Source organism: Heterodontus francisci, chromosome 20 (genome assembly GCF_036365525.1).
Source record: "Heterodontus francisci isolate sHetFra1 chromosome 20, sHetFra1.hap1, whole genome shotgun sequence".
NCBI classification, from domain to species: domain Eukaryota; kingdom Metazoa; phylum Chordata; class Chondrichthyes; order Heterodontiformes; family Heterodontidae; genus Heterodontus; species Heterodontus francisci.
In genome coordinates this window covers 59,367,929-59,392,922 of record NC_090390.1, presented here as the reverse complement: position 1 = coordinate 59,392,922, position 24,994 = coordinate 59,367,929, and the positions used below count along the sequence as shown (strand labels likewise).

At 45.9% G+C, this 24,994-nt stretch overlaps 1 long non-coding RNA gene across 1 annotated transcript in view; it reads right to left on the bottom strand.

Moving 5' to 3' along the window:
• The window catches only part of LOC137380950 (uncharacterized), a 29,898-nt gene extending 9,877 nt beyond the window's left edge, over positions 1-20,021 (bottom strand). Inside the window, exon 1 of the long non-coding RNA XR_010977095.1 lies at positions 19,296-20,021. This is a non-coding gene — a long non-coding RNA (uncharacterized lncRNA). The remainder of the gene's footprint in view (positions 1-19,295) is intronic.
• Between the last annotated feature and the right edge of the window lie 4,973 nt (positions 20,022-24,994).

Genomic DNA, 24,994 nt, shown 5'->3' with positions numbered 1-24,994 from the left:
GTCGGGGGGGGTTCCTTGGGGAGCGGTAATAATGGCACAGCTTAAACTGGCTATTTTTTAAGCTGTAAAAAATGGAAGAAAATTGTGCTATTTTCCAGTGCTATTATCCTACATTATGAAAGTGCATGAACCCTTAAATGTAAAACAGAACATCTATATGCACAGGATAGTTACAATCACACCATATATAATAGCGAGCATACTAAGGAATGTTATGATCATTTCATAGTAAACTAGGTGTTCACTGAAGAGCAACATCAGCTCTAATGTACTTAGAAACAACGGGTGACAGCTGTAGAAAGCTGCGAGACCATGCTTGTAGCTATATTTATTTTATGGATATGTTTTATCATTTATTGAACCATTCATCACAATTGTATACAGATAACAAATTGAAATAAATTATTTTTAGTGATATTATGTAGTTCTGGTACATAGGTTTTTTTTCCTCACAAGTAATTAATTAAAATATGGCATAACAAATATAATCGTGAAATCCCATCTGGAGACACATGATTGATGTCTGCTGTTGCCTCAGTGAGTTTTGTAATTTGACTGATTGCAATTATTAAACTGGTAAATTATCTTAAGTAGCACCATTCTTATTTTACTTTGAGAGGCATCTGTCACTGCTGGACTAAAAAAAACAAAAGTTGTCACATTAATTTTAACCATTTATTATCAAACACCATTTGAGCTGTGGCTCAGTTGGTAGCACTCTTGTCTCTAAATTATAAGGTTCTTGGTTCAAGTCCCCCTCCAGAGATTGTGTATAAAATTCAAGGCTGACACTCCAGTGCAGCCCTGAGGGAGTGCTGCACTGTTGAAGGTGCTGTTTCTCTGATGAGACATTAAACTGAGGCCCTAATTGTCCTCTTGGGTGGAAGCAAACGGTCCCATGGCACTATTTCAAAGAAGGGGAGGTGTCCTGGACAATATTTATCTTTCAATCAAAAACAGATTATCTGATCATTATCACATTGCTGTTTGTGGGAGCTTGCTGTGTGAAAATTGGCTGCCATGTTTCCTACAACACTGACTACATTTCAAAAGTAACTTCATTGGCTGTAAAGCACTTTGAGATAGCTGGTGTTCATGAGAAGTGCTATAAAAATGCAAGTCTTTCATCTTCGAAGGGCCATACAATAGATTATTCACTCAGGTCATTCTTTTGATTCAATAATCAAAATCGATTTGAGATGAAATCTTTCCAGAAGTGTGGTAGGCCCACCTGACATCATAGACTCTGACCTCGCCACAGTTTCTAGGGTTAACATAATTTGAGTAATGATGATGCGTCGCACGTATTGAAAGTGCCTCCTGCTGGAAGCGTGGGGACAGGAAAGAGCAAGATGCTGCAGGATTCAAATGCTGGATATAACTACCATGAGATGAGGGTCATCTCAACCCTGAGAGGCTCATATTAACACAAGTCCTGCTGCTCTGGTGGTACTTAGGAGAAGCAATAGATTAGGGTTAAGAGTTCCTTCTTTACACATTGGCACCAAGGGAAAGCATTGTGGTAAGAAGCTATAGGCAGGCACACAAATTAAAGGCTAATAAAATTATGCTGGCACTAAAGTTGTGCGCAGAGGCATTATTGCTGAGTAAAAGTAATATTTCATTTCACATTTACATATAATCAGATGCCATCCCTATAAATAAAGTAGTAAAATATTCAAGGCTACGTTCTCCACCTAATGTCATTACTGAACTCCATTAGGTCATAAAGAACAGGCTCCTCTGATAGCCTGGTGGGTATGGCCCCCTGACCAGTATGGCGGAGAGCTGCTTTGGGCTATATGGCATATAAGCCAGAAAGTCACAGTCAGGCAGCAATTTGAATTTCACAATTAGCCTTGGGATAAATTCAGCCAGAGTTCCTGCTACCAGTCACTACCTACTGACTTTCTAGAATCTGCAAATGCAAGGACTTTGCTGAGAACATTGCTTTGATTCCACTCTAGTTCAGTAACCTTACAGTTGGAACAGGATTTCCTTCTTTCCAGTAGGGTAGTAGTAGAACTTCCACTGCAGCAGCAGATGAGGCAGGGAGGCCACTTATGGGGACAGACACATTCTATAGCTAATTTAGGTAAAATTTTGGTAGCCCTTGACAAGTGTTTGGGGCTGAAATAAAGGGAGAGGAGAGCACAACTCCCTCTATCATGACACTTCTGGGACTACTACAAGGCTTTTTCTGACTGTCCCAGGGAGCAGCAGTTAAAGGAAACAATGGCAGGAAAATATTATGGGAAGCTGGTTCCACCCCATCTCCCCACTAATGTTTGCTTGTGGCAGGTGGGGAAAGGGCAACAAATAATGTTGCTGGCAGGAGCAGAGGGAGAGAAATTAAGATCAGGTCGGAAAGTAGGGGTAAGCTTTGCAGCTTGAATGTAGCTAATTTGCTGCTTGTTTCAGGTGGCACTGGGGAAAATAATACAGTCTTGCTATCATTATCTAGGCTCGCACATGAAGCATGGCACTTACATAATAAGGATTGATTGGAACACATGCAACCATTCCTCAGCATGAGTCAGCATGAATTGGAAACTACAGAATACCAGATGAAGAAAAGAGAATGAGTTTAAACATTCGAACAATTGAATCAAAGAGTAAACTGATGCTAAGTAGATGCACCAGTGCTGGTGATAGCTTCAGATGAAGAACTATCTGCTCGAATCCCAGTTCATTGCTCTTTCCCTGTATTTCTCAACTCTTTCCCTATGCTCTAGAAGTCGCAATGTTGCATAAGGATCCCAGATATCATCTTCTCAAATTTCATTGCCCACCATTTTTCATTCGATTAAGACCAAAGCCTCCTTCTAAGGAAAGCTACTGCATGGCATCATAATGCAATGGCTCAGTGACATTGTCATAATGAATATGATAATGCCACAAAGCTCTTTTTCCCATCTCCAACAATAGCCTACAGAATTTTCCTACAATTCGGTATTAAATAGATCTGCTTTGATTAATCACAGTTCCACATTGGAAGTAGACTTAAGAAGACTTGCACATGAATGTATTTATCTCTGATGCTCAATGTTTATTAGCTGCAATTGATTGAGATTGAAACACGAGCCAACTCCAACTGTCCAAGTAGGAATGTATGCTATTTAAACATACTTAAACATAGGTACAAATGTTGTATAACTAGCATTTTAACTGCCTCAGGACTTGTGTAAAACTGCAGTAGGCAAGCAGCAAATGCTCTAATGTCACGCCATGCCAAAATACTTGCCCTACTGATTGCACAACACACCTAAACCTCTGTCTCAAATAATTCCTGTTCACTCAAAAGGATCAGTTACAATTAAATATATTTGTTTTTTCAATTGGCCACAATACCCTCTGAAATAAAAGTATTAGCCATTCTAGGGAGAAACCAGCTGAAAAATAACACATTAGCGGTGAGTTTCATCACCCTATCTCCATCATAGCCTTTAGAAATAAAGGCAAACTTGAAGATTTTTCAATCTCAGACACAAAACCAACCCATGACAGGGTTAGGTTATCTGGATCATTATTTGAATGAAGTCAGCTTTATTTTCCATGGACTATCACTAACATGGAACATTTAGCATTCTCTATGTGCAAAGTGTGCTTAGCATTGTAAACTCCATACTGAACTTCATTGGCAAGGCATGTGGAAACATTTTCTTTGCTCCACTCAATATCCATTTTCATTTCCAAATTGGCATGTTTATCTACAAATCTCAAACATTTCATAGGAATAGCCCAAGAGTCTTCACTTGGGCCTGGCATGAGGCAAGAGACATATTAAACATGTTTTGTCCCTATACTTGGCAGTAATTCAAGCAAATCCCACAGTTTCTCAATAATGAATCTAAAGGAATCCCAATCTTCCATTCCTTCTGAAAATCCATCCAGCCTGATGTTGTTTTTACTCTGGGCCATGTTTTTGTGGGAGTCCAGCTTTCTTTGTTGATCTGACACCACTATCTTCAACTGCTGAGTCCTTAAAGCACAGCTGCTCTCCTGACCTCTAGCAGACTGCTGTTGCTCTAGTTCTCAACTATTTCTAAGTCTGATACATATAACTGCCAGCTTTGAATTATTTGCCGGGAGTGTGCAGTTCTCAGATACACAATTAACAATAAACGAAAAGCTGCTGGCAATATGTCTTTCTCATTTTGCTTTAAATCACCCTTTGAATTGCTCAGGGGAAAACATGGAACCTTTATACTTTCTGTGTTTCCAATCAATTTATCTGCTCCCTCTGATTTCTTTTTTGCTTCTAAGTTCATCTGTCAATTGATTTTCTGAACATGATTTTCAAAGTGCTAGAAATTATTTTTGAGATGTTACTTCATTGTCTTTCCTCTTGCCTTTCCTATGAAGTATCCCGAAGACACAAACGCCTTGGATGAGAGGGCCTTTACTATTATGACTGTATAATCAGCTGCCCTGGAGGGTGAGCAAATGCCATACTGTGACAGGACTTCTGTATTCTCCTTTTGTAATTTTGTAGCTTGTAGTTTTGCCACTATGACATGATTCAGATTAGGAATTCACCACGTTAAGAAGTAACTCCACAGAACAGTATGTTGGAGCTTCAATATATTGTACCATGTTCCACCCCTCCTCCCACCAATTTCTATCACAAACACTGAAAGGTAATGTAGCAAACCCTGAGCTAAGTGAAGGCTCTCCATCCTAGCTATCAAGCGATCACCTTCAAAAACTATTTTGGTCCCATTTTTTTCAACAAATTCTTAACCATTCTCAACAAACTTTGGCAAAGCTGACTAAATAGTGTAAAGAAAGCTATTGATGGTAATATAAATAATTCAGTGTGAAATTTAGATTGATGTGCATAAGGGTTTCTGTTGTGTTAGTTATCATAAGATATCGTCATGGAAAGATAATAAAAATCTCATTCTATTGGTTGCTTGCATGAAATAAAATTCAGGCTTATTTATGTCAAACTTCCTCCTATGGCAGCAGTGGCATAGCAATATTAAAAGGCAAGAATAATTTATGCTTTAACCTTGTCCTCCTTCATAGTGTGGGGAAAAACATATTGAAGGCAGGTAAAGATATTAATCACTAACAGGGGTAGTTTGATGAGGTCCATAACTTTTCACTATTATCAAATCAATCAAAATAGATTAGTTTCCCTCACAAAATGCTTCAGACCAGAAGCATGTTCTCGCGATTTAAATGTAAACACTAAATTACTTATAGCAGGGGTTCCATTAAGTTCCCTTTACATTTCACCATCCCATGCTCAGTTTCATGAATCTTACTTAATTATGCTGTGGGAGAAAAGAATACAAGAAAAAAACAGAAGCACAAGAGAAAGAGAGAAAGGAGACACCTGTCAGAAAGTGTACCGTGCAATGTTGTTTGGCGAACAGATCACAAGTGTTGAATTGAGATACAAAAATAAGCATAAAAATGAGATTTTGCCACAGAAAAAAATACGGAAAAAAATCTGTGCTAGATGAATTTTTTGGGGGAAAAGGTCATATGTTCTTTCAACCTCTTTAATTATAATAAAAATCAGCAATGAATAATAAAGTATACACTGAATAATAGTTGGATTGGAATTTGTTACAAAGCTGATGTGCAATAAGAGATTCATATATGGCATGAGCCATGAGGGCAAAGCTGAAATTGGGAATTCTGAATTATGTTATAGTCAGTACTTCAACTAATCAAACTCATGTTATATTCACCCAGATTTCATAGTCAATGGTTGCTTTGATTCCAGTGTCAGCTCAAGGGGACCTCCAGGCATCCAACAACAGTGATGCCATCAAGCAGGCTAAGCAGCCAATCACATTGAGTAATTCTCACAGACAGCAAACCAGGAAGTAAAAACCACTGATGATCCTTCAATCTTCAATCATTTTACAAGCAGTGAAATAAGATTGGCAAATACATACGGGATTAAGGTAGAAGCTGAAATGTCATAATCAAATTATTTTAAAAATCTGTGGAGTGGAAGAATTTGACATTCCAGAAATATCAGGTTAGTTTTACAGGGCCAGAGAAGTTCAGCAGTAATTATGAATTTTATATGCTGTTAAAAATCACTGTTGCATCTCATTCAACAAGGTATAACTTCATCAAGGGATCTTACAGCAAGACTAATAGCATAAAAAGTGCAAGTCACGTCAGTTTAAGTGATTTGAGAAGATTTGCAAGGACTTCAAAAGTGCATGCTGGAGGAGCAGAGGATCACTGATTGCAATTTCTGGATTTCTGTGTTTAAAACACACATGTGCGAACATCAAATGTTGCTGTTAGTTTCACAGTTGTAATGATAGTGAATGCTGACAGTTTCATTCCCATTACAACCACCAGAACTGGGACTTCATGCTATTATTGTACACTGGCGTTATTATGATGCAATGACTACACTGTAACCATGGAGTTTATGGTTGTCCACAAAAAGCTATCTTAATGTTTTCCTGAGCTAAATTATAGTTGGGGCTAAAATTCTGGGGTATAAGGTTTTGCTGGACTCTTGCTGGAGTTACCAAGAAAACAGTTCTCCTTACTTGGCTGGGTTCCTCCTACTTCTATATGACCTGTGTCATTACGGTACAGTAAATATGTGGTTTGGCAATCCCAAGTAAGTCTGCAGAAGCTATGAGCAATGTATATGGTATAGCCCCAAGAACTGCTAATTTTTTGCAGACAATGCACTCAAAAGAATTTTTGTTGATATATCGCATTTTGCAAGTGCCAACCTTTGAGTTAGATCTTTGCCTTAATACAATATGTACTTTTGTGTGAGTTTATTGAAAACAGTAGCCTTTACTTTTAAAAGAAATCTATGCTTGCCCGTGTCATGGCTTAGAAAGTAGTTTCCGATAGTGGAAATGAAGCTTACACTTCAAAAGGAAGTAACAATACCTCAGCAGACATGCAGGCACACCGTTCAAAAGTTCTCCGGCAAGAGTTTGGCAGAAGAGTGGCAAAATAGGCCAGGTCTGGGCCTGCAATGGGAGTTGCGGCAGGGCCTTGTAAGGAGCAGAGCCCCCAGCACCCCTTACAAGGCTGGCTATGTGGCAAGTGTAGGGACTGTGGGTGGAAACTCCCAATGTTAAAAGTCCTTGCAATCTAGGCCCAGGAGAAAGTCAGCACGTCTTTGAAAACCAATATGCTAAAACAACAACTTGTATTTATATAGCACCTTTAATAGTCACAAACTGCTTCACAGGAAAGTTATCAAACAAAATTTGACACCAAGCCACATAAGAAGATATTAGGACAAATGACAGAAAGTTTATTCAAAGAAGACTAAGGAGAGTCTTAAAGGAGGAAAAGAAGGTGGAGAGATTTAGGGAGGGAATTCCAGAGCTGAGGGCCTCCGATTCAATGAAGAGTGCAGGAGGGCATGCCAGGAGCAGCACAGGCATACATAAAAATGAGGTGTCAGCCTGGTGAAGCTACAACACAGGACTACTTGCATGCCAAACAGCGGAAGCAACATGCAACAGACAGCTAAGAGATCCCACAACTAACGGATCAGATCCAAGCTCTGCAGTCCTGCCACATCCAGTCGTGAATGGTAGTACACAATTAAACAAATGACAGGAGGAGGAGGCTCCACAAAAATCTCCATCATCAATGATGGGGGAGCCCAGCACATCAATGCAAAAGACAAGGCTGAAGTATTTGCATCCATCTTCAGCCAGAAGTGCCGAGTGGATGATCTGTCTCGGCCTCCTCCTGAGGTCCCCAACATCACAGATGCCAGTCTTCAGCCAATCCAATTCACTCCACCTGATATCAAAGAAATAGCTGAAAGCACTGGATACTGCAAATGCTATTAGCCCTGTCAACATTCCAGCAATAGTACTGAACAGTTGTGCTCCAGAACTAGCCACGCCCCTAGCCAAGCTGTTCCTGTCCAGCTGCAACACTGGCATCTATCCTGCAATGTGGAAAATTGCTCAGGTATGTCTTGTGCACAAAAAGCCGGACAAATCCAACCCAGCCAATTACCGCCCCCTTCGTCTACTCCCGATCATCAGCAAAGTGATGGAAAGGGTCATCGACAGTGTTCAGCAAAAACCTGCTCACTGATGCTCAGTTTGGGTTCTGCCAGGGTCACTCAGCTCCTGACCTCATTACAGCCTTGGACCAAACATGGGCAAAAGAGCTGAACTCCAGAGGTGCGGTGAGAGTGACTGCCCTTGACATAAGGCAGCATTTGACCGAGTACGGCATCAAAGAGCCCGAGCAAAACTGGAGTCAGTGGGAATCAGGGGCAAAACTCTCTGCCGGTTGGAGTCATACCGAGCACAAAGAAAGATGTTTGTGGTTGTTGGAGATCAATCATCTCAGTCCCAAGATATCACAGTAGGAGTTCCTCAGGGTCATGTCCGAGGCCCAACCATCTTCAGCAGCTTCATCAATGACTTTCCCTCCATCATAAGGTCAGATGTGGGGATGTTCGCTAATGATGGCATAATGTTCAGCACCATTCACAACTCCTCAGATATTGAAGCAGCCCATGTCCATATGCAACAAGATCTGGACAACATCCAGGCTGATAAGTGGCAAGTAACATTCGCACCACACAAGTGCCAGGCAATGACCATCTCAAACAAGAGAGAATTTAAACCAGCTCCCCTTGATGTTCAATGGCATTACCATCGATGAAATCCCACTGTCAACATCCTTGTGTCACCATTGACCAGAAACTGAACTGGACCAGCCACATACATACTGTGGCTACAAGAGCAGGATAGAGGCTGGGAAGTCTGCAGCGAGTAACTCACCTCTCGTCTCCCCAATGCCTGTCCAACATCTACAAGGCACAAGTTAAGAGTGTGCTGGAATACTCTCCACTTGCCTGGATGGGTGCAGCTGCAACAACACTCAAGAAGCTCGACACCATCCAGGACAAAGCAGCCCTCTTGATTGGCATCCCATCCACCACCTCCAACATTCACTCCCTCCTCCACTAATGCAAATTGGTAGCAGTGTGTATCATCTATAAGATGCACTGCAGCAACTCACCAAGGCTCCTTCGACAGCACCTTCCAAACCCTCGGCCTCTACCACCTAGAAGGACAAGGGCAGCAGATGCATGGGAACACCGCCACCTGCAAGTTTCCCTCCAAGCCACACACCATCCTGACTTGGAACTATATCACTGTTCCTTCACTGTCGCTGGGTCAACATCCTGGAACTCCCTTCCTAGCAGCATTGTTGGTGTACCTACACCCCAAGGACTGCAGCAGTTCAAGAAGGCAGCTCACCACCACCTTCTCAAGGGCAATTAGGGATGGACAGTAAATGCTGGTCGAGCCAGCGCCGCCCACATCTCCCGAACAAATAAAGAAAAGTTGCAGGCACGGCCGTCCAGTGGGAAGAGACCTACCAGCATCCTCAATGGCAGTTGTGGGGCTGCTCTTGATGGCCCAGGTTAGGTTTGAAGATATGAACATGACACCTGGACAAAGGTAATTGTGTTCAACAGTTAAACAGCATCACATTCACTGAATAAACGCCAGAGGGTTTCTCACGATCGGCCACCATAACTTCAGCAAAAACACCCGATGCACTGTGATATCAGGGTCTCTGCCGATTTTCTGCAAAAGTCGCAATGGCTATTCGGGAGAACTTCTGAGGCATCCTGTACCCTGTTAAAATCCGTACAACACCAAAGGCTCAAAAAGTTCTCGAATAATGTCAGAAGATATTAATGATATTAACGATAAAATATTAATGACTTTGCTAAAGCAAATCAAAAAGATCCATATATTTATCTCTGAACAAAGTAAAAATAAGGGCAAATTCCTAATAGGTTATTGTCTTTCTTAATAAAGTATACTAGCTTGATTTTTAATAACTAACTACCACAAAGCTCCCAATGATTGTTGGTTAATAATGATTTTTTTTTACTAACTGGGCCAAGATAAGCTCTGATTCCCAAGGAAGGATTTTGGGTTTTGGGTTGGGACCCCGATGTCGAGGTCAAATGAGGGTCCCAATCCCGCACTGTGTCGGAAACAGTCACCCGGCAGTGATTGTTCCTGAATTGGCCAATTAGTGACTTTCCATCCAATTAAGGACGGCGGGAAAGCTCTTGAAGCTGGAGGGTCAACAGGAGGCCCTCCAGCATGGAAGAAACTGCAGCCTGTCGTTGCAAGGAATGAAGGGAGAAGGCACCTCTGTCTTGAGGTGCCTTGTCAGCAATTTTTAAAACTTTTGAAGTAAAAAATGGCCACAGCTGCTGGGCCAGATAGGCAGGAAAGGCCTCAAAGCCTACCTAAAGCGCTGGCCCTCCAAGTTTGCAGGGTGGCCGCCTCCAAGCAGCTGGCCTGTTCCCAATGTCGTAGGGGGTTGACACGCCGACTAGTAAATTCCAGTCGACCTCTGATAATTGGCCTCAATGGCCATGAACTTATATAAATTGGCTACCTGCTACTTCCAGTAGGTAGCCCTTCCACCCCCTATCTCGCCTCCGGGGAAATAACCTGGCAGTAGGATGGTGCTGACAAACTAGCGCACTAGCCAGTGTCGTAAAATTATATGCCTGGCCACTTTTGTTCTGCGGCAAAAATTCTGCCTCCAGTCTTTAACTAAGTTCCAGTACTAGACAGAAATAAGATTTAAAAAGAAGCAATTTATTGAAGTGCAGTGAAAGCAGGTTATCATTCAGTATAGTCCAGGCTACATGCTATGCTACAGATTCATCTGACAGATGGTGATGGAAATAATTTCAACAATATACTTGATCAGAGCAGTTTTAGCAAGCTTCACTCATTATACGAACATACAAATTAGGAGCAGGAGTAGACCACTCGGCCCTTCGAGCCTTCTCCGCCATTCAATAAGTTCATGGCTGAACTGATTACTCTATATTTCAACCTACCCCAATAACCTTCCACCCCCTTGCTTATCAAGAATCTATCTACCTCTGCCTTAAAAATATTCAAAGACTCTGCTTCCACTGCCTTTTGAGGAAGAGAATTCCAAAGACTCATGACCCTCTGAGAGAAAACATTTCTCCTCATCTCTGTCTTAAATGGGCGACCCCTTATTTTTAAACAGTGACCCCTAGTTCGAGATTCTCCCACAAGGGGAAACATCCTTTCCACATTCACCCTGTCAAGACCCCTCAGGATCTTATAGGTTTCAATCAAGTCTAAATTCCAGCGGATACAAGCCTAGCCTGTCCAATCTTTCCTCGCAAGAGTCATAGTCATAGAGTCGTAAGACAGCCTGCCCATTCCAGGTATTCATCGAGTAAACCTACTCTGTACTTCCTCCAATGGATTTACATCCTTCTTTAAATAAGAAGACCAGTACTGTACACAATACTCCAGATGTGATCTCACCAATGCCCTGTATAGCTGAAGCATAACCTCCCTACTTTTGTATTCAATTCCCCTTGCAATAAACGATAACATTCCATTAGCTTTCCTAATTACGTGCCGTGCTGTGTCTGCATACTGCTCAGGGATAGGAGCTAACAACCCCACTGCCTTGTGGGTGTCTTGGGAGAGACGAAGGCTAAGGGAGTAAAACCTAACAGAAAATCTAGAGCGGAACCCCTAAGGCGGTTATGTTTCCAGCAGTTCCTGCAGCCATACCGGTGCCAAACGTCGTGCTCTGCACTCCTTTGGACCCCACTAGGAAGGCCACGAGGGGGGGTTTTGATGCTTGGACAACTCACAACTTCCATACATTCTGCCCAGGCATGCGCCATGGAGAGGTCGCCTCACAGCAACCAAAACAACACAGAAGGCAGCAGTTACGGGTTATAAGTCCAGCTCAATTGGCGTAGAGATTGGGTGGCATGGGTTGCCTTTGTTGGTGGGAGAGGTCAGCTACCGCCCGCCTCAAACCGGGCAGCCCCCGGTCAGAAAGGTTCTGTCCTGCCACAGTCCACCTGCTTCAATGGGTGCTTGGAGCTCAGAGTCATTGCCTGACAAGTGGACTGTAACACCGCACCAAACAGCATGACAAAAAAAGGGAAAAAGGTACCAGCCCTTCATTTTGCAAGCTGGAACATCAGAACTATGTGTCCTGACCTGTCGGAAGACCTTACACGAATCAACGACTCTCGGAAGACCACCATCATTAACAATGAGCTCAGTAGACTCAATGTGGACATTGCAGCACTTCAGGAGACACGCCTCCCTGCGAGCGGATCTCTAAGAGAGCAAGACTACATCTTCTACTGGCAGGGTAGGGATCTTGAAGAACCAAGACAGCATGGAGTGGGCTTTGCCATCAGAAACTCTTTGCTCAGCATGATAGAGCCACCTTCAAATGGCTCGGAACGCATACTGTCCATCCGACTGCTCACCGCCTCTGGTCCAGTATACCTACTCAGCATCTATGCTCCAACACGCTGCTCCCCACCTGAAGTTAAAGACCAGTTTTACAAGGAACATTCCTAATACCGAACATTTGTTCCTGCTGTGGGACTTTAATGCCAGGGTTGGGGCCGACCATGACTCATGGCCCTCCTGCCTTGGGTGCTATGGCATTGGAAGGATGAATGAGAATAGACAGAGACTGCTATAGTTGTGTACCTATCACAACCTCTGCATCACCAACTCGTTCTTTCACACTAAACCCTGTCACCAGGTTTCTTGGAGGTACCCAAGATTACGTCGTTGGCACCAGCTGGACCTCATCGTCACAAGGAGAGCCTCTATAAACAGTGTCCAAATCACACGCAGCTTCCACAGTGCAGAATGTGACACCAACCACTCCCTGGTATACAGCAAAGTTAGACTCAAACCAAAGAAGCTACATCACTTCAAGCAGAAGGGCCGCCCGCGCATCAACACGAACAGAATTTCTTATCCATAGCTGTTACATAAGTTTCTAAATTCACTTGAAAAAGCCCTTCAAAACACTCCTGCAGGGGATGCAGAGACAAAGTGGGCCCACATCAGAGATGCCATCTCTGACTCAGCAATGACCACCTTTGGCAAACGTGAGAAGCAGCATGCAGACTGGTTTCAATCTCACTGTGAAGAGCTGGAACTACATAGCCGCTAAGCGCACTGCACTGTTGAACTACAAGAATGCCCCCAGCGAGTTCACATCCGTAGCATTTAAAGTAACCAGATGTGCTGCACAAAGAACAGCCAGGCACTGTGCAAATGACTACTAGCAACACCTATGCAGTCGTATTCAGCTGGCCTCCGACACCGGAAACATCAGAGGAATGTATGATGGCATTAAGAGAGCTTTTGGACCAACCATCAAGAAGATCGCCCCCCCTCAAGTCTAAATCAGGGGAAATGATCACTGACCAACTCAAGCAAATGGACCGCTGGGTGGAGCACTACCAGAACTGTACTCCAGGGAAACTGTTGTCACTGATACCGCCCTCAATGCAGCCAAGTCTCTGTCAGTCATGGACGAACAGCCAACAAAATCGGAACTCAGTGATGCCATTGATTCTCTAGTCAATGGAAAAGCCTCTGGAAAGGATGGCATTACCCCTGAAATAATCAAGAGTGCCAAGCCTGCTATACTCTCAGCACTCCACGAACTGCTTTGCCTGTGCTGAGATGAGGGAGCAGTACCCAAGGACATGCACGATGCCAATATCATCACCCTCTATAAGAACAAGGGTGACCGCGTTGACTGCAACAACTCCCATGGAATCTCCCTGCTCAGCATAGTGGGGAAAGTCTTTGCTCGTGTCCTTTTAAACAGATTCCAGAAGCTGGCTGAGCGTGTCTACCCTGAGGCACAATGCGGCTTTCGAGCAGAGAGATACACCATTGACATGCTGTTCTCCTTTCGCCAGCTACAGGAGAAATGCCGTGAACAACAGATGTCCCTCTACGTTGCTTTCATAGATCTCACCAAAGCCTTTGACCTTGTCAGCAGATGTGGTCTCTTCAAACTACTAGCAAAGATCGGCTGTCCACCAAAGCTACTAAGTATCATCACCTCATTCCATGACAATATGAAAGGCACAATTCAGCATAGCGGTGCCTCATCAGTCCCCTTTCCTATCCTGAGTAGCGTGAAACAGGGCTGTGTTCTCGCACCCACACTGTTTGGGATCTTCTTCTCCCTGCTGCTCTGACATGTGTTCAAGCCTTCAGAAGAAGGATTTTCCTCCACACAAGATCAGATGGCAGGTTGTTCAACCTTGCCCGTCTAAGACCAGAGACCAAAGTACGGAAAGTCCTCATCAGGGAACTCTTCTTTGCTGACAATGCTGCATTAACATCCCACACGGAAGAGTATCTGCAGAGACTCATCGACAGGATTGCGGCTGCCTGCAGCGAATTTGGACTAACCATCAGCCTCAAGAAAATGAACATCGTGGGACAGGACGTCAGAAATGCTCCATCCATCAATATCGGCGACCACGCTCTGGAAGTGGTTCAAGCGTTCACCTAACTAGGCTCAACTATCAACAATAACCTGCCTCTCGATGCAGAAATCAACAAGCGCATGGGAAAGGCGTCTGCTGCTATGTCCAGACTGGCCAAGAAGGTGTGGGAAAATGGTGCACTGACACGGAACACAAAAGTCCAAGTGTTTCAAGCCTGTGTCCTCAGTACCTTGCTCTATGGCAGCGAGGCCTGGAAAATGTATGTCAGCCAAGAGCGACGTCTCAACTCATTCCATCTTCGCTGCCTCCGGAGAATCCTTGGCATCAGGTGGCTGGACTGTATCTCCAATGCAGAAGTCCTCGAGGCGGCCAACATCCCCAGCATATACACCCTACTGAGCCAGCGGCACTTGAGATGGCTTGGCCATGTGAGCCGCATGGAAGATGGCAGGATCCCCAAGGATGCATTGTACAGCGAGCTCGTCACTGGTATCAGACCTACTGGCCGTCCATGTCTCCACTTTAAAGACATCTGCAAACGTAACATGAAGTCCTGTGACATTAACCACAAGTCGTGGGAGTCAGTTGCCAGTGATCGCCAGAGCTGGCGGACAGCCATAAAGGCGGGGCTAAAGAGTGGCGAGTCGAAGAGACTTAGCAGTTGGCAGGAAAAAAGACAGAAGTGTAAGGAGAGAGCCAACTGTGTAACAGCCCCGCCAACCAATTTTATCTGCAGCGCCTGTGGAAGAGTCTGTCACACTAGAATTGGCTATTATAGCCACTCCAGGCACTGCTCCACAAGCCACTGACCACCTCTAGGTGCTTACCCATTGTCTCTCGAGACAAGGAGGCCAAAGAAAGAAAAAAAAGACCTGCATACTAACCTTTTTGCGATTCATTCACTAGGACACCCAGATTCCTCCGCATCTCAGAGCTCTGCAATCTCTCACCATTTAGATAATATGCTTCTTTTTTATTCTTCTTGTCCAAAGTGGACAATTTCACACTTTCCCACATTATACTCCATTTTCCAAGTCTTTTCCCACTCACTTAACCTATCTATATCCCTTTGTAGTAAAGTCCCAACCCGAACCCGACAGAACCACATCGGAGCCGAGCCCAACCTGAGCCCGAGTCCCTCCGCTTGTTCCCGCGCCTGACCCGACCCGAGCCCGACCCGACCACCAGAATGGTTACCTACCTTGATTCCATAGTGCATTCACTCACTGTACCACTTTTGGATTAAGGAAGCTGCAGCATGAGCGTGATGACATCATTGAGACGCTCACTCGTTCACTGCGCAGACTCAGAGTTTCCCTCCTTGACGCCCCGGACTCCAGCTCACGTAAGTTTTTCAACATTTACACTCCCCACTCCAGTACAGCAAATTGCAAGACTTCCTGTGTATGTCCGGCCCTGACCCAACCCGACCCGGCCCAACCTGGCTCTGGCCCCACCTGACCCGAGCCCGAAAGCCGGACCTGGAGGAGCAACCTGATCCGACCCTAACCCGACGCATGTCGTCGGGTCCCATCGGGTTCGGGTCGGGTAGCAGGCCTTTATTTTGTAGCTCCCTTATGTACTCTTCACAAGTTACTTTCCTACCTATCTTTGTGTCATCAGCAAATTTAGCAACCAAACCTTCGGTCCCTTCATCTAAGTCATTTATATAAATTGTAAAAAGTCGAGGCCCCAGCACAGATCCCTATGGCACACCACTTGTTACATCTTGCCAACCAGAAAAGGACCCATTTATGCCTACTCTCTGTTTCCTGTGCGCGAGCCAATCTTCTATCCATGCCAATATATTACCCCCTACACCATGAGCTTTTATTTTTTGCAATAATCTTTGATGTGGCACCTTATCAAATGACTTCTGGAAATTTAAGTACAATACATCTACTGGTTCCCCTTCATCCACAGCACATGTAACTCCCTCAAAGAACTCCACTGAATTGGTTAAACATGATTTCCCTTTCACAAATCTATGTCGACTCTGCCTGATTACTTTGGATTTTTCGTAATGCCATGCAGTAACATCTTTAATAATAGCTTCTAACATTTTCCCTAAGACAGATGTTAAGCTAACTAGCCTGGTAGTTTCCTGCTTTCTGTCTCCCTCCCTTTTTGAATAAAGGAGTTACATTCGCTATTTTCCAATCTAACTGAACTTTCCCCGAATCTAGGGGATTTTGGAAAATTAAAACTAACGCATCAATTATCTCACTAGCCACTTCTTTTAACATCCTAGGATGAAGTCCATCAGGACCCAGGAACTTGTCAGCCCGCAGCTCCAACAATTTGTTCAGTACCACTTCCCTGGTGATTGTAATTTTCTTGAGTTCCTCCCTCCCTTCCATTTCCTGACTTACAGTTAATACTGGGATTTTACTTGTGTCCTCAATAGTGAAGATCGATGCAAAATATCTGTTCAATTCATCTGCCATCTTCTTATTATCCATTATTAATTCCCCAGACTTACTTTCTATTGGACCAGTGCTCACTTTGTTAACTCTTTTCTTTTTTAAATATCTATAGAAACTCTTACTATCTTTATATTTCTAGCTAGCTTTTGCTTGCACTCTAATTTTATCTTCCTTATTAATCTTTTAGTCATTCTTTGCTGTTCTTATATTCTGTCCAATCCTCTGACCTGCCTCCCATCTTTGTGCAATTATAGGCTTTTTCTTTAAGTTTGATACTATCTTTAACCGTTTTTAGTTCATCACAGATGGTGGGTCCCACCTTGGAATTTTTCTTTCTCGTTGAAATGTATCTATTCTGTGTATTCTGAAATATCCCCTTAAATGTCTGCCACTGCATCTCTATTGCCCTACCCCAACCTGATTTGCCAGTTCACTTTAGCTAGCTCTGCTTTCATGCCCTCATAATTGCCCTTATTTAAGTTTAAAATACTGGTCTTGGACCCACTCTTCTCTCCCTCAAACTGAATGTAAAATTCAATCATGTTATGATCGCTACTACCTAGGGGCGCCTTAACTATGAGGTCATTAATTAATCCTATCTCGTTGCACAAGACCAAGTCTAGTATAGCCTGCTCTCCGGTTGGCTCCAGAACGTATTGTTGCAAGAAATTATCCCGAAAACATTCTATGTACTCCTCATCTAGGCTACCTCTGCCCATCTGATTTTTCCAGTCAATATGTACGTTAAAATCCCCCATAATTATCGCTCTGCCTTTCTGACAAGCTGCCATTATTTCTTCCTTTATACCCCGTCTTGCAGTGAGGTTAATGTTAGGTGGCCTGTACACCACTCCCACAAGTGACTTCTTGCCTTTATCATATCTCATCTCTACCCAAACCTCTTCTACACCTTGGCCTCCTGAACTTAGGTCATCCCTCTCTATTGCGTTAATAACATCATTAATTAACAGAGCTATCCCTCCACCTTTTCCTAGCTTCCTGTCCTTCCTAAATGCCATGTACCCTTCAATATTCAGGTCCCCATCTATGTCGTCCTGCAGCCATGTCTCTGTAATGGCTATCAGATCGTACTTATTTATTTCTATTTGTGCTCTCAGTTCATCTGTTTTGTTTCGAATGCTACGTGCATTCAGATACAGAGCCTTTAGTTTTGTCCTTTTATTATTTTTGTAACCTATAGCCTTATCTGTTGATTTACTCTTAGATTTGTACGCTCTGTCCCTTCCTGTCACAGTCTACTTATCATTTCCCATATTAATACCTTTCTCTCTTACCTTGTCTCTACTCCTTGATTTACCATATCTTCCCAAATTTGATCCCTTGTCCCCAATATTAAGTTTAAAACCCTCTCTACTTCCCTAGTTATGCCCCATGTTAGAACACCGGCCCCAGCATGGTTCAGGTGTAGACCGTCCCAACAGTACAGCCACTATTATCCCCAGTTCTGGTGCCAGTGCCCCACGAACCGGAACCCACTTCTCCCACACCAGTCTTTGAGCCACACATTAATTTCTTTCATCTTATTTGCCCTATGCCAATTTGCACATGGCTCATGTAATAATCCAGAGATTATAACCTTTGAGGTTCTGCTTCTTAATTTGGTGCCTAGTTCCTCATACTGACTATGCAGAACTTCTTTCCTTGTCCTGCCTATGTCATTGATACCTACATGGACCACGACAACTGGATCCTCCCCCTCCCACTGTAAGTTCCTCTCCAGCCCTAAGCAAATGTCCCAAACCCTGGCACCGGGCAGGCAACACAGCCATCTGGACTCTCGCTCTTTGCTGCAGAAACAGTGTCAATCCCCCTAACTATACTGTCCTCTACTACCACTGCATTCCTTTTTTCTCCTTCCAGTTGAATGGCTTCCTGTACCATGGTGCCATGGTCAGGTTGCTCATCCACCCTGCAGCCCCCACTCTCATCCAAACAAGCTGAAAGAACCTCAAACCTGTTGGACAATCACAAAGGCTGAGGCTCCTGCACTCCTGCCCTCTGGGTCCCCTTATCTGCCTCAGCTGCAGCCACACTCTCCTGTCCCTGACCACTGACCAAATCAGAAGACCCTATCCTAAGGGGCGTGACTGCCTCCTGGTACAAAATATCCAGGTAACTTTCCCCCTCCCTGATGTGTCACAGTGTCTGCAGCTCGGACTCCAGTTCAATGACTCTGAGCCGATGCTCTTTGAGCCGCAAACACTTACTGCAGACGTGTTTGCCCTGGATCACACTGGCATCGAGGAGTTCCCACATGCTGCAGCCGTGACGCATCACCTGTCCTGCCATCCTTAATGTGTTTTAATTAACTACTTAATTGTTTTATTCAATTATTTATTTTATTTTCCTTTTTTTTAATATTTATTAAGCTTACCACTTGTTCCTTTACTATTTTAAACGTTAGGATTAGAATGGACCTTAATCACTTACCAGATACTCACCAAACAGGTAGCTTCTTCCCAAACCAATCACCTACCTGCTTGCCTGTGATGTTTGATGCTATGTTTGATTTAAATTAAATTAAGTTAAAATCTTACCTGTGTACTCACCCCGGCGGCACTCTGTTTCCCTGCTGTCATTGTTGATTGTGACGTCATTCTGATGTCACTTTTCAATTTTTCCCTGCTCCGCTCCTGCTGCTCTCGCCGTGCTCCTCTTTCTCTCCGCTCCCGCCGTGCTCCTCTTTCTCTCCGCTCCCGCCATGCTCCTCTCTCTCTCTGCTCCCACCGTGCTCCTCTTTCTCTCCGCTCCCGCCGTGCTCCTCCCTCTCTCTCTCTGCTCCCGCCGTGCTCCTCTTTCTCTCCGCTCCCGCCGTGCTCTTCTGTCTCTCTCCGCTCGCACTGTGCTCCTCCCTCTCGCTCTCTGCTCCTGCCGTGCTCCTCTCTCTCTCCGCTCCCGCCGTGCTCTTCTGTCTCTCTCCGCTCCCACTGTGCTCCTCCCTCTCTCTCCACTCCCTCCGTGCTCCTCTGTCTCTCTCCACTCCCACCGTGCTCCTCTGTCTCTCTCCGCTCCCACTGTGCTCCTCCCTCTCTCTCCACTCCCGCCGTGCTCCTCTCTCTCTCTGCTCCCGCCGTGCTCCTCGCTCTCTCTCCACTCCCGCCGTGCTCCTCTCTCTCTCTCCACTCCCGCCGTGCTCCTCTGTCTCTCTCCGCTCCCACAGTGCTCCTCCTTCTCTCTCCACTCCCGCCATGCTCCTCTGTCTCTCTCCACTCCCGCCGTGCTCCTCTGTCTCTCTCCACTCCCACTGTGCTCCTCTGTCACTCGCTCTGTCTCTGTCTCTGGTCTCCGACTCTGGGCTTTTGGCGTGCTTTTTTAAGCTCTGCTCTCGCCGTGCTCCTCCCTCTCTCTCCACTCCCACTTTGCTCCTCCCTCTCTCTCCACTCCTGCTGTGCTCCTCTGTCACTCGCTCTGTCTCTGTCTCCCGTCTCCGACTCTGGGCTTTTGGCGTGCTTTTTTAAGCTCTGCTCCCGCTGTGCTCCTGTCTCTCGCTCTGTTACAGAGTTAAGCAAGGCAATTTGAATCAAATAAATATTTCTAACACAGTTCATCCCAAGTTACTGGTAGATAATACTGTTTTGTTATAGAAGCTCAACAAAAGTTCAGGATGACAGGCAGCTATTTTCCCTGTGACCAATGGGCCAGGTGCCAGGACTAAGCCGTGGGCTATTGGCAGCTTGAGTAACAAAACTCTGGACTCTGTCCCACAGCTGATGTGGAAGGGAAAAAAAGCAGAATCTGAAACTGCACCCTCAATTACATGTGGCTTTCTCTTGTAAACTATCACATAGAAATAAAGGCTGCATCTCCATCCAGCTGGCTAAGCAGAGCAAACCAACCAAAGATGTATTCTTAAAATTATAGGGCATTTTGGCCCTCTATTACCACCTCATGGCTCAAAAACAGTTTTATTTTGTTTTCTAAATGGGCTGAATTTTGTGGCGACAGGCCGAAAAGGCGGGGTGGGGGGGTGGGCAACCCACTTTGGCCATTTGGAGGCCCCATGAGTGCGATTCTATGGCACCAGGCCAATTAACAGCCCGGCACTGAGATCCCTGTCCCTTTAAAGACAGAAATCCCACCTCCAAGAGCTGCCGGCCAATCACAGGGCTGGCAGCTCAGTAGCTTCTGCAATGTCATCAGGAGCAGTGGCCACTGCCGGTACTGCACCAGGCCTTGGATCCAAGTCCAATGCTGGAGACTGGGACCTGAGGTAAGTGAAACGGGGTCGCTGGAGCCAGTCTGGCAGGCCCTGGCGATGGGGGGGATGGGGGAGGGTCGGCATTGAGTACAAGGGGAGGGGTGTCCATGCAAGTGGGTTGTTGGCTGGTGGGGGGGGGCTCTCCGTGGGCCACAGATTGCAGGGACGTTGCTTCGTTTTACTGGGTGACCGTCCCATGTGGAATGCCAGCGGCAGCGGCGGTGGGGGAAGAGGCCCTTAAGTTGCTGTTAATAGACTTCTTAAGGGCCAAAGATGGCCTCTGCGTGAGAAGGCCATCTTTGGTCTATCCCGCCCCCAACTAAATTACAGTGTGATGGGAAGGCAATGGGCCCTCTGCCCCCACCTCCTGCCATTATTCTATGGGTCCACCCCACCTCCTAGCCCATCTCTGGGGGCGGGGCCCATAAAATTCTGCCCGACAGGCTGATATTAAGTGAAGCCATTTGGAGAAGGAATGGTGGTGTGTGGGGAACAGAAAATCTCGTCGGAAGCGTCCGCTCAGAAATCCAGCGTTGTGACGTCAGTTCCAGATTTAGTCAGCGGCGGGAAGCACCAAGGCGACACTGCCACCCCGATGCAATGGGAATGTACTTTAACTGGCTGAACATTTACTTTAATACATTTGCATCTAATTCATCATGATTAAATGGGGAGCTTGGGATTAAGCTGACGACAGGCGGCCCTCACGTGCCTTCTGACTCGAGCGAGGCTTCAGTGCAGCGACAGATAGGCAGCCATGTCCAGCACTGCATAGGGGAAAGGGGGGGGGGGGGGGTGGTGGGATGGGTACGGAGGCCATTGTCACTGTGCGTTCTGCAAGGGCGGTGCGGGGTGGGGGGGGCTCGGGGTCTTGGGGGCTTGGGTTTGGGTGGCTGTATCGCATGACCAAACTGTTGGGCGAGATGTTTGGCTGTCCATACTGCTGGATGAGAGGGTCGGCTATCAGCAGGGGTGAAAATGAGATTCTGTTGCCTAGATCGATGCAGTGGAGTCCTGCAGTATGCCCCAATGAGGGTTTCGCGTATCCTTGTAGTCTGCCCTGCACAATCCAGCACTGCAGAGGGGGGAGGCCTTGCATGATGCTGACATGTCTGAGCAACTCTCCTCCACTGACGAGGAGGACGTGGAGAAGGGATATGAGCAAGCAGCACTGGATGTTGAAGCCTTTGCACCAAAGGCCAGGCAGATTGAGCAACAGGCCAAGGAGGCAGGAGACAATCTCTACTTACCCACTTCTAGCTGCCCTGATGTCCAGTCAGAGAAAACAATACAGACTCACCTCAAAACAAGCAGTCTGTCGCTTCCTTTTTATTTGTGTTCCATGCCTAGTGCCCAGCTGAAAAATGCTCTCGTGCCCATGGCAGATCATATTCAAATGAGGACTGTGCCTACATTGGCATTCCACTAAGTGGGAAGGGTGAAGCTAGTCTAATGATGGCCATGAAACCATTGTCGATTGTTGTAAAAACCCATCTGGTTCACTAATGTCCTTTAGGGAAGGAAATCTGCTGTCCTTACCTGGTCTGGCCTACATGTGACTCCAGATCCACAGCAATGTGGTTGACTCTTACATGCCCTTGAAATGGCCTAGCAAGCCACTCAGTTCAAGGGCAATTAGGGATGGGCAATAAATGCTGGCCTGGCCTGCGACACCCACATCCCATGAAAGAATAAAAAAAAACAGCTCACAATTAATGCATGATTGAATAATAACTTTTACACAATGAAGGTTAATGGCTTGAACAAAATAACTTTATATAGCAGCACATGTCAAATTTCAAACACCTGTGAACCCCCAGGTGTCTCTCGGTGGTTTTCTTTATACATTTGCCAGTGTTTCTACGCTCTAACAGCTGGGTTGGAGACAGGCTCCTGATCAGACTGCCCCTTGGCCCGTGATGACTTCAGTGGCCATCCTCTAGCTGCCTAAGGCCTGAAAGACCCCGGCTGCCAAAGGGTTTCCTGCACAGGTGCAGGACTCTCCTCAGGTGTCGCAGCTACTGGAGCTTGGCTCACTGATGGAGGGACTGAGGAGCCGGTGTCCACACTTGGTGCACTCTGAGGAGCCCCCAGTTTTGGAGGCCAACATCTCCTCCCTTTCAAGTCTCAGTTGAACCACCCTGCTGACCATACGAGGAGCAGGAGAAGACTCCAGGGGCTTCGTCCTGCTCTTGCCTTGCCAATGCTACACTGAGGTCACTCATGGCCAAGGCAATGATGTGTAGGTCTGCGCACATCTGTGGGATCTGGCTCTCCATGAGGGTCAACAGTCTCTCAATGGAGGAAGGCATGCACTCATATGCCTGAGACATAGTAGCACTCATAGCATGAATGAACTCCTTCATCGTCTGTTCATGACTGCGCATTGCCTCTGGCATCTCCACCACATGTTGCCTTACCCCTTCTCTGGAACTCCAGCATGTATTGTGCTGTCAACACAAGAGGCTCATCATCAGCCTGGGACTCAGCATGGGCCTGCCCCCCCCACAGTCCTCCAAATGTCAAAGGCCTCAGCTGTCTCAGCCCCAGCCAGCTGCTTGGGTGCATGTGCAGTGCTCTCTCCAGCTTGTAACCCTGACTCTACAGCAGAGCGAAACCCACCGAGGTGAAAGTATCTGTGCTGGTGAAAGGTGCAGGAGAGTCATGGGATGATGCATTCTCTGAGTGCTCCTCCTCCTCAGAACTGAACGGCTGTCCCCTTTCTAGTTGAGTCTCCTGCGGACGCCGACCTGCATGACAGAACACAAACACGTGTGGGTTATGCTATGCATGCCAACCATACGTGATGTGGGTCTCCAGAAGTGAACTGTATGTCGATGGAAGCCAATCCTCACTCTCTTGCACAGAGATTCCAGTCTCTCCATCTGATATGGAGCGGCTGCTCTGGGTCCCTGTCAATTCTAGTGCCTCCTCCTCTGCTGTGGAGAGAGGCCGAAGATCTGGGATGCCTCCTGTTATGGGCCCTCTTGTTCTGCAAGTGGAAAGAGGGAGATAGTCATACTTCGCACAGAGATCAACATGACAGTTCTGCAAGTGTCAGCTCCTCGTCCTGGGGTATCCTATATAGCTCATGCTCCCGTCCACTCTCAGGGGTGTTAATGAGGTTGAGTTGTGAAAGAAGGTAGTCTGTGGCCGAGATGCAGCCATGCATCTGTCAGGATGAGTTGATGCCTAACTTCCTCTGCCATCACTGTTATGGTGCTTCCCTCCCACTTTCTCCTGCATAGGCAATTGCAATCACTTAAAAGAAGAGAGTTATGGAGAACTCACCTTGGCAGAACGCAGGAAGTCTTTGACCCTCTTGAGGCACTGAACCCATGTCCAGGGGGTGACCCCACAGCTGCTGACCTTCTCAGCGCATCTCCATCCAGGTTGCCTTGCCAGTCGGGAGAACCTCTTGTTGCCATCACTGGGGAAGAGGACCTCCTGCCTTTCCCTTGCAGCCTGATGGAGCATCTGGAGGGAGGCATCACTAAACTGTGGGGCCACCCTGTGTCTTGCCTCTGCAGGGTCCTCCTCGGGGGTTTGTGGGGAGGTTCAGAGTCACTGCAACACCGGTCTCAGTTTAGACGAGCTAGCAGCAAATGAGCGCAAAAAAGCTATGCAAACAGGGATGGCAGGACTTTAAATATAGCACCAGCACCTGCTCCAGAGTCATCTGTCGGACTTGCATCCCGCCCCTGCCACATGATTGGATGGGCCAGCTGCCCACATGACTAGCGGAAATGGCACCGACTTCCAGGTCCACTGCCGGGACCTGCGGTGGACCCACTAAATTCAGCCAAACTGGTTTGATTTCTCTGCATCCGTCCACCCTAGCATTACTCAACTGGCTAAGGACCTGAAGCTATCTGTATTACCAGATTCAGTTCATTTGTATACACTAGTTCTAGCCATTAGGTCTCTAAAGCTGCAGGTCAAGGAACATGGCAGGAGGTGATGGACAGCAATACTGCCAGCTGTATTGTTCAGGGACTGTTGCTGCAGTGTCAGTAAACAGTCAACAACCTTAGTAGG